The sequence below is a fragment of the Artemia sp. Qi Xiang Cuo genome, chromosome 13 (genome assembly GCF_049724085.1).
Source record: "Artemia sp. Qi Xiang Cuo chromosome 13, ASM4972408v1, whole genome shotgun sequence".
Taxonomy (NCBI): Eukaryota; Metazoa; Arthropoda; class Branchiopoda; order Anostraca; family Artemiidae; genus Artemia; species Artemia sp. Qi Xiang Cuo.
In genome coordinates this window covers 34,300,333-34,310,341 of record NC_142806.1, presented here as the reverse complement: position 1 = coordinate 34,310,341, position 10,009 = coordinate 34,300,333, and positions in this window count along the sequence as shown.

The window sequence follows — 10,009 nt, the reverse complement described above, 5'->3', positions numbered from 1 at the left end:
GTTATCATACTCAAAGACCTAATTTCCAGAACTTTCAACTACATTGAAAAAAATGGCTATCTCAAAATTTTGATTGGATATGTTTAGGGAAATGGTGGGCGTGAGAGGGGGTTAGTTGCCCTCCAATCATTTTTGACTATTAAAAAGGGCACTAACCCTCTCAATTTCCAATCAAATGAGCCCATTTTGAAGTTTCTACAACATCGCTTTCTATAAAATCCTTAAATGCCCCCAAGGCATAACTTACAACCCTTGCACTGAGGGCTGTGGGGGGTTGTCATCCTCAGAAACATAATTTCCAGAATTTCAACTATGCTGAAAAAAATGGCTATCTCAAAATTTTATTGGATGTGTTTGGGGAAAAGGTGGGCGTGAGAGAGTGGTTAGTTGTGTTCCAAAGCCTTTCAACTATTAAAAAGGGCACTAGCACTTTCAATTTCCAATCAATGAGTCCTTTTTGCAGTTTCTGCGACAAAACTTTCTAAAAAAACTATAAGCCCCCAGGGCATAACTTACAGCCCTGGCCTTGAGGGTTCTGAGGGGGTTATCACCCCCAAAGACCTATTTTCCAGTACTTTCAACTACATTGAACAAAATGGCTATCTCAAACTACTGATTGGATGTGTTTGGGGAAATGGTCAGCGTGATAGGGGGTTTAGTTGCTGTCCAATCACTTTCGACTGTTAAAAAGGGCACTTGCCCTTTCAATTTCCAATCGAATGAGCCCTTTTTGAAGGTTCTAGGGCAATGATTTCTATAGAAACCTTATATGAAAGGTTTTTAAGTTATGCCCCAGAGCATAACTTGAACCCATTGTCCTGAGGGCTGTGGGGGGGGGGGGGGTTATACTCAAAGACCTAGTTTCCACAACTTTTTACTACGTTGAACAAAATGGATATCTCAAATTTTGGTTGGATGTTTGGGGAAATGGTGGGCGTGAGAGGGGGTTAGTTGCCGTCCAATCACTTTAGACTGTTAGAAAGGGCACTTGCCCTTTGAATTTCCGATCGAATGAGCCGTTTTTGAAGTTTCTACGACAATACTTTCTATAAAAACCTTATATCCCCCAGGGCATAACTTAAACCCCTCGCCCTGAGGGCTGTGATGCAGGGGGGGATCCTCAAAGACATTTTTTCCAGATCTTTCAACCACGTTGAACAAAATGACTATCTCAAAATTTTGATTGGCTGTGTTTGGGGAAATGGTGGGCATGGAACTGGTGTTTGTTGCCTTCTAATCACTTTCGGCTATTAAAAAGGGCACAAGTGCTTCCAATTTCCAATCAAATGAGTCCTTTTCGAAGTTTCTACACCATCTCCTTCGGTACGAAGTGCCCTGGTCTAAAACAAAGAAAGAAAGAATGAAATAATTAATACATTGTGCCAACATCGTTCTTTACTTAGGCAGCGCTTTTGCGCTGCCTATGATTGAATAGCCACAAAGTTTTATCTAAAATCGGGGCTATCTTTCTGAAAGATGGCAATAAAGAAGTTTTTAAAAAAATAGTTAGTCAATACAATTCGCTATTGAGGTGGAAGAGGCCATGTTTATAAATGGAAAGGATGCCATTGAAAGTTATAAGGAGGTTGTTTAAAGAGCTGAACAATATCCGTGGGAAATGGTTTAAAGGTTATGTCTGCTAAAGAAAAACAAAAGGATTAGAGTATTGGATAGGTATCCCCAAAGAGTGGATCGAAACGAAGAATTAGATTTAACTTAGCACCTTACTGAGGAATGTCCCTTGGGAAGTGTATAGGAAGGTGGTGAAAAAAAAAAAAGACAACCAATCCTACAATGAGATACATAAAAATGTTGTCAAAGTGCAATAGGAAATTCTTGGCAATTCTTTTTACTAAAAAAAAAAAAAAATTGAACACGAAAAGTATCCCCAAAGAGTGGATCGAAACGAAGAATTAGATTTAACTTAGCACCTTACTGAGGAATGTCCCTTGGGAAGTGTATAGGAAGGTGGTGAAAAAAAAAAAAGACAACCAATCCTACAATGAGATACATAAAAATGTTGACAAAGTGCAATAGGAAATTCTTGGCAATTCTTTTTACTAAAAAAAAAAAAAATTAAACACGAAAAGTATACACCTCTCTACCTTACACAAAACAATTGAATAAAAAAAAGCGGAAAAAAGAGGCTGATAAAGAAATATCACCACGATTTTAATAAAACAATTAAAAGACTCGAAATATCGATTGCTATAGAACAGGGCATATCAAACCTTAAAAAGAAAAGATGAAACATGTCCAACTTCTATAACAGTGGGCGAGGGGGTGCCATTTCGTAGGAGCATCGAGGATATGGAGATGGCAAGGCCAACCCCTGTAAGGGAGGATATACTGGTGACTTCTAAAACAAACGGAGAAAGCTTGGCATTCCGTAGGAGAGTGGGGGAAGTGGAAGTGGCCAGGCCAACTTGTGTGAAAACAGAGACGTATAAAATTCCAGCGGCGAGTACAGATGCTCCTAAAATTCATTATTTTTCGGGAAACGTAATAAAAAGTGACAAACTTCGAGATGTGGATACCAAAGAAATAAACTGAAAACAAATTTATTGTGCGCGCGTTCCTGCAAAAAGCTCAAGAAATTTGACTCCAATATGAAAAACTCAATGTGGGAATTCAATTTCCATTTGAGAACAGTTTATTTATTTCTTCTGTATAACAAAAAGAACGAAAAGAGAGAAAACATAAGCGAAACGAAACAACAATTTAAGAATTCAGTTCTCATTTAGTGACGATAATTTTGATACTAAAACCAAATCAAAAAAAAACTAACAGACAGGAAAAATTCTAAAATGAGACTACAACAAAGAAATTTAGTGTAATAAAAAGGACACTAGAGTCCAATTTGAATTTGAAGACGATTTATTTTGCGTGACACACAGGTTGAAGAAAAGTAACAAAGAGGAAGTAAATGCAAAAAATAAACGTGATTTTCAGATTTAGTCTGTGATGGCAGACAGCAAGATTTTGGGAGAGTTAGAAACTACAGGAAGACAAAAAACCCTAGGGGGAAGGAAAAGGTATTTGTTAAATTCGCGAAAATACCTTTGTATACCAACCAATTCTGCAAACTTTTGCATCTTGGTCCACGGACAATTTCAAATTATGCCATGGGGCGATTCGGGTCTCTGCCAGATTCTTTGCCTTTCATGACACAGCCCGATTCTTTGCCTTTCGAAAATGTAAATTCGCGAGAGCGAGAAAATTCCTGATATAATCGTTCTATTAACCCCTAGTTGGCGATGACCCAGAACCTACATGATTTTTGCCCCCTTGATTTTTCATAGTACTCTGATGGGTTGGTGATGTGACATAAATTCCTGTTAGGCTGCGCCTAAGAATCATTAGATTACATTAGCACTATTATGCTTCACTAGTCTCGTTGATTCCCTTCTTCAAAATCCCAAACTTGATAGGGATGTCTATACAGTCAATAGCTTCGGTCTTTCCAAAAGAGACACTGAATGGCATGGATCCTGAGCTGAGTCGTGGCAGTAGAATTTATAGCCAATCTGTTAAGTAGCTGCAATGGAAATTGACCAAAAAAAGAAGATGGGAAGACTACTATAGTTGATGATTCTGATGTTGGCGTTTTGTATTTATAACTTTGAATTTCTGACCAATATGGTGTGGTGGCGGCCGTTTATCTTAGGTAGAAGGTGTTCTGACCCTTGGCCCTGATTATCAGATAAGTGCCCTTTTTATAAGCTTTATTTCACATCTCTAAATAATTGCTTTAACCCTGGCCCTAGCTATTCATTAAATACGTTTTTTTCCTGTTAATATTCTCTCTCGGTTAACCGTTTACGAGATGTCTTTAAAGAATCCGGTAATTAGCTAGCCTGTGAAAAAAAAAACAAAAAAACAGAACATTGGTGACTCGAGCGGGAATAAAATTAGCTTGGAAAAGCCAGGGGAAAGTTTTATACTTCATTTGAAAAGGCTCATGCATACGCCGTGATCGTTATTGAACAGAGCTTTGCACCTTCGCGTTAGACATTACTCGTTGAAGTTTGCATAATTGATTTCAGAGTAGCGTGCGTTTTTGTGAGCTGATGAGTAAATAGTAATATTTTTCACTTTTATACCTTTTACCATTTATTTGACTAAGTAAAGAGCTCTCCAGGAGGAGAAAAAGAAAGTAAAGAGTTATTGCGGTATAGGAAAGAGGTCCTATGCTATTTTGAGATATTGTTCCCGAGGGATGATTATAGTCTTGTGACACCATGGACCAAATAATTTGGCACTTACTCCCCATGGATAGGACACTTATAGTAGCCTTACCGGTCACAGTTGTAGTCACTCTGCAGAACAATTGTCGTAGAGGACTATGCTAGTAGAACTCTGTGGGCCGTCAAAACAGTCCACAACAGACCGTGGGCCAGGATACTTACACTAGTGGCATCAATACTGGCAGCAGCGATTGTCAGAATACAAGTACTGGTGCCGGTGGTGACCCCATAGTACCAATACTGGTGTCAGTGTTGGACCATACTACAAATAGACTATAACGTGCAATGGGAAAATAAGCCGTGTGGGTTGTATCCAGATATGCTATAACGTTAAACATAAAAATACATCCTTAATGAAGTCACTATAGTACAGTGGCTATAGGACTCTTTAAAACCAGAAATAAATTATGCAAAAGAAAGTAAAAATAGAGTAGATTTCATTCATACCAACTCGATTTTAGTTCAAAACTCTATTGAATATATTCGTTTAAAACAGACACAAATTATAATCATTAGATTTTTTTCAACAGACAAGGATAATTGTGCCGATACTTCAGGCTTTTCCAGTTTTATTGGATTTATTAGTTTTTGATGGGACTAAGTATTTGAAAAGTAACTCATATTCAGGAGTAGTTCCAGTTAAGCAAGATTAGAAGCTAATTTCGGTACTTTCGCATTATCCGGGCCTCTCGGCTTAATCACTATAGAGAAGGCAATGATAAAACCCCATTTTTCACATGATTAAATAAAAAAGGCAAGTTTTTTTTAACTGAAAGTAAGGAGCGACATTAAAACTTAAAACGAAAAGAAATTATTCCGTATATGAAAGGAGCTGTCCCCTCCTCAACGCCTCGCTCTTCACGCTAAAGTTTGACTCTATCTTACAACTACGACCACCCCTGGGAAAAAAACCCAAATAAACAAATGTCCGTGATCTTTCTTCTGACAAAAAATATAGAACTCTACATTTCTACAGATGGGAATATGAAACTTCAATAGTAGGGTTCTCTAACACCCAAGATCCAACGGCGTAACTTCTGTTTGCGCTACGTGTGTTTTGCGGTTTGTTTCCCCTTTTTTCGAAAATACGGCTAATATTCTCAGGCAGGTAACTTTGGATGGGTAAGACTAAACTTCATGAAACTTATATATTTGAAATCAGCATAATAATTTCATTCTTTAGATGTATCTATTGGTATCAATATTCCGTTTTCTAGAGTTTCAGTTACTATTTAGCCGGGTCGCTCCTTACTTACAGTTCGTTACCACGAACTGTTTGATAACCGCTGTAGACTATGCAATGATAGCGTGGTTTGCATTGCGTATAAGATATTAAACTATGTTTTTTTTGGATGTTAGGGGGGAAGGTACCTAGGTTAGGTTACGTATTTAATATATGAAATGTTAATGAAATGTAAATGAAATGTTGTGGTTAATTTTTTTTACAGGGTTTCGGAATTATTGAAGGAGAAATATGAATCACCAACATTACTGAACGATCATCTGAAGTTTTTCAAGACAAAACAGTTAACAGTGGATACGCTACCATGCTAGTGTCCCAGCTTGTTGAAACCAAGAAAAGAGAAAGGAACACAGGATAAAGCAAAGGGACAGAAATAACTTGAAAACTCGGATTCACACATCATCTTTGATTTACTCAGGTACCTGTGCCGTGTCTAAATTGATGCGTCTCAATCTCCCGAAATCGATTCCTACAAAATTATCACGACGTCCGACGGCCTATTGCCTTTAAAAATGCCTTGAATTTGTCTTGGGTAAGAGCAGTATTAACTTTTTTGGACCTTAAAGTTATCTGTGATGAAAGATTACTCTTAGAAGTTTTCAACGAATTTTCACTTGCCCTCTCAATGGTTTTCCGATGGGCGTTGCTAGGGAAATCTCTTGACAAAATGCCCTAGGGTACTAAATTTATACGCTTCGTAATAATATGATTTTGATGATCAGTTCTCCTAAAATATTGAATTCCAAGAAGCAAAAATAATGAATGTTACTTACCTATGGGAAGTTCCAAATCCTTTGTATTATTTTGATAGACAAAAATTGCAATAATAACGCGAATTTTTGTAAATTAAATTAAGTATACACCTAGTAAGCCCCTTGGACTCTTAATATGAAAACAATCGCAACTTTTTTTTGCGGAAAATTTCAAGACCGACATGAAGCAAAACGTACATTTAATACCTAATTTTACCAAAAACTGATGTTCACTCATTTAGTGTCTTTGCCTAAGTTAGAAATAGATTTTGTTGTAAATTTTTTTGTGAAATATTAAAAAGAAGGCTAAAGCAAACCAAAAATTAATTTAAAAAATTTAAAAAAAAGTTTCTCTGACGAAAGAAAAGAGCGAAGTTGACACTTAAACTCGTGATATATCTCTGTGTCTATAGAATCCTGAAAACTAGCGCTTTATTGAAACACATATCGACGTAACAACACAGAATTGGGAGCAAAACAGTCCCAAAGCAGCCTGCAGAAAATTGAAGACTAATTTATCTGGCTCTCTATAATCTTTCCCCTGTTATGAAATCAATAAATTTTAGTATACAGTTTTAATTGTCTAAAAAAACTCAATCAAGCTCAGTTTTCAGTAAAGCGCTAGTTTTTCAGACTTCTAGAAATAATATAATGAGTCAGTTTATTTGAACCGATCTTACAAATATTTGAACCGATTATACAAAATATATTTTGCATAAACTTCGAAGCAATACGTTTTTTCGTTTCAAGTTTCAACTTCGCTCTTTATTTCCAGAATCATTTAATTTGTTTTTAAATTAATCGATGTTCAGTAGTGAGGGAAGTAAGCCTTAACAGTATGGAAAAGAAGAAGAGAGGACGAAGAAACAAGTATTTATTTATTTTTATTTTGTTTAGGAATGCTTCACTAAAAAGGGGAGGTAATTGAAGCATTTCCGAATATTAAAGAACAACCATTCCCCGAGAAGATCTATTGCTATTATACAGTAGACTCCGTATAGAAATACAAAACGTTGGTGAAGACAAGGAAAGTGGGCAAAGAGAAGGAGATCTACAGGGAAATGGTAAGGCAATATATAAGAAACGACAAGAAATATTTTTAGCAGGGAAATTAAAGATAAATATGACCATAACAAGAAGAGTTTTGCCTTCCAGTAGCCTCGTGTACAAAGTGTTTAGAACAGAATGAGGGGGAGTAGATAGCTAGAACAATATTCAGATCTACTTCAAAGTCAAATTTGTCTTTCCTTTCAAGAAATGGACTATGGTTTGATCAGCCCAGCCGATCCAAATGAAATAAGGGCTTTATTGAAAAAAATTTAAGAAAAATCGGCACCTGGCCGAGACAGCAGACCGTATTTATTTCAAATCGTCCAATTATTATTCTCGGTTACTCTACAGAATAGGATTTGGCCACAGAGGCATAATTTGTCAGTGACGGTTCATTTTATAAAAAGATGATAAAGGTGACCATGATAGTTTTTTTTTTCGGGGAAAAATTAGAAAGACAAGTCTTTAAACGTTATTTAAGATCGTTTACCTTGACGATTGACGGTCTATAAGTTTAACATACATATGATTTAGAGCAGCTTGATTCCTATTGGCTCTTCTGAGATAAAAAATTCAGAAACTAAAAAAGAGGAATTTTCTCATGGATCCAAAAGTTTGCCATCTACCTTTACATGCCATTTCCGTGTGTAGTTCTGTTCAGTTTGTGATTCAATTTTCTATGTTTTCGACTTAGGAGGGCCAAAATAAGGCTCTTGTGCTATTGCCCCATCCAGCATCGTCATGCCCCGAATTGATACATATAGGAATGGAGGTCTTGAACCTACAGCTGTAGGTTTCCAAATGATCAGGGACAAAAAGCTTTTGGCCCATTATCGCGACCCCAAACGGCCATCCCTAATAAAAAAGAGGTATTTCTCTTGAATCCATGGAATAACCCCTGATAGTGTTGAGCCTGCTCCAGGACCAAAAATGCTCCCTCCCCTTTTTCCACTATAAAACATATATGTAGACAATTGACAATTTGTATAATTTACAGCCCTTGTCCTATGGGCTTGTGTTTGATGTAACCCCGTAAACCTATGTTTCGGCCCTGGTAAATTGTTTTGGCCCTATTAAAAATTTATGACGTGATATCTCGTGGTTACGGGGGGGGGGGGGTTGGTAAATATGGGCAATGAAGCTGGGTTGGTTGCCCTTCAATCATTTTTTGACCCTCAAACTGGCACTAGAACTTTCAATGTCCAATCGAATGAGTCCTACAAACTTCTTCTTCTTCTAATTGTAAACAAAATTTTGCTAAGTTTATAATTCTTAATTAAGTTCGCACAATTTTCTTCTTCTAATCATCCTCATATATACGACGTTGAACGTCATATATATGGAGATGATAGACCAAGGAAAATTTAATAGCTATAAATTCGGCGACATTCCGTTTACAATTAAAAGAAGAAGAAGACTGTGCCAACTTAACTAATGCGGGACTAATGCCATAATCATGGCATTAGAACACCTTAAGCAAAACCAACCTTTGATTGAAAATTCGAATAATATTATCATCTATTCCGACTCTTTATCAAGCCTTGAGTTGCTGGCCTCAGCTCCTCAATATAAGTTGGACATTGACACTTATCATTGTCTCAGTATTATTGATAATCTTGCTTCAAGCGGCATAAAAACTTACTTTCAGTACATTCCTAGCCACTCTGGCATAAGTGGTAATCATCAGGTTGATGAAATAGCAAAAAATGCTATAAATATTGACCAGCCAAGTGGGAGACCAATCCCAATTAGAGATATTTACCGATGGAGGCTATCAGATATTAATTTTAATAAGATTAATCCTATCCTTTCCCCCTTTCCCAATAAGTATCTTTCTAAAATTTATCATAGGATTCGTTCTGGAACAAATGGACTAAATTTCCTTGCATTCTCATATAAGCTTTCTAATTCAAGTGGTTCAAATCCCCTGTCCCCTATTTGCAGGCATTGTAATATGAATAATGAAACAATTGAACATTGCCTATTTGAAGGCAATATTCTGACTTCTGCACAACATACATTGCTTTATAAACTGCTAAAATACTTCAAAAACAACACAATCACACTATCAGCCAAGAGCCTAGCCAACTATACCTGCACACAGAGCATAGAAATCGATATCTATCATCTTATATTTGAGCTCCTAGAGTCGAAATATCTGCTGAAAGATATCTGAATATATCTAATAAATATGAGGCAATCAAGCCAGTAGCTCTGTAGCCCACAGAGTGAAGCAAAAGGAAAAGGGCTAAATAGTTATACTGAAAAGCCCGCCTGCTGTTAAATAGAAGAAGAAGAAAAGAAGAAGGCTCCCACGGCGTCAATAAAGTTAATAAAGTTTGTCATGAAAGTACGAACCATAAAGTTTGTCCCGCTCACGCAAGGATTTCATCTTTTTGACTCAACAACAGTTTTTCATAGAAAGTAACTGAAATACTCAGACATGGAGCTGAGAAAACCCTCTTTATAAGTATTTTTTTCCTTTTAATAGTAAATAAAAATATTTTTTGTTTCTTTTAACAAGCTAAATATTTAAACAACTATACACGATTATATTTATAGACACTAATTAGTATGTTGTTTGACTAAGACTTTTCACACGTCTTCTACTATTGCTTGAACTTCGCAGACATTCTTGAAAAGGTTAAATTGATTTTAACTTTTTTCCGGCCGTAATAAAGTCAACAAAGTTATGCGAGGAAAACGGTTTATTAACT